Source organism: Vicugna pacos, chromosome 4, assembly GCF_048564905.1.
Source record: "Vicugna pacos chromosome 4, VicPac4, whole genome shotgun sequence".
NCBI lineage: Eukaryota > Metazoa > Chordata > Mammalia > Artiodactyla > Camelidae > Vicugna > Vicugna pacos.
This window is the reverse complement of record NC_132990.1, coordinates 12,051,804-12,052,694: the sequence shown is the minus strand read 5'-3', so window position 1 is coordinate 12,052,694 and position 891 is coordinate 12,051,804.

The window sequence follows — 891 nt, the reverse complement described above, 5'->3', positions numbered from 1 at the left end:
CCCATAATCGTTTATAAAATATTTTCAGTATGACAATAATCTAAAAATATGGGGAAAATTGTCATCTCTGACTCAGGTCCAACAAAACTGGATAAAATGTGTGTTATGGTTCAATGTGAAATAACCTTCCCCTGTCTTATCAGAAATTTTCTGTCAGTGAGTCTCTCTCCCTCCACTGATGTGAAGAAAGAAGTGTAGAGCCCTTGAAATTGTTACTAGGATGAGTGTGGCAGTTTGGGGATGAAGTTAACACTGCTGAAAGTAAAGAAGAAAGATGGAGAAAATCAGTGTCTTGATTGACATTTGGTTACACCTGAATCAAATCAGCTCCAAATGCTGGTCTCTCTTTGCTTCTACTTATTAAAGCCAATTAATGCCCTTTATCTTTTTAAGCCACTTTGAGACGGGTTTTCTGTTGCTTATAAATGAATGCCCCTTAATGGGCAGATCATTTTAAAACCTAAAATTGTACCTTCTGCTGCTGTCATTGATGCTGTATTTTTCTATGGGTTTATATCCAATGATGTGAGTGTTGTAGAGCCTGAGGCTCTATAAGTGTATCCATTTATGAATCAAACAAACAAATAAACCCTAGGTATAAAAACAGCCTCCAAAGGATTATTCTAAAATTCCCCTAGAAGCGTCATGAGGAATAAATATTAATGCCTTTTAATAGCTTTATAGCTTACAATGTTGACAGGCAGAATCATGACCAGTTTTAAAGATGAGAGTAGATAAATATTACTCAAAAGTATAAATTTATATCCATATCTACTCCAAAGTAATTTCCTAAAAATTGCATTTGTGTTCTAGTTACTTTCCCAGGGAGTGAATCTTTTCCTTGAGAGTATAGGAGTATAGTATGAAAAAATTTTTGAAACTTTGTTTCTT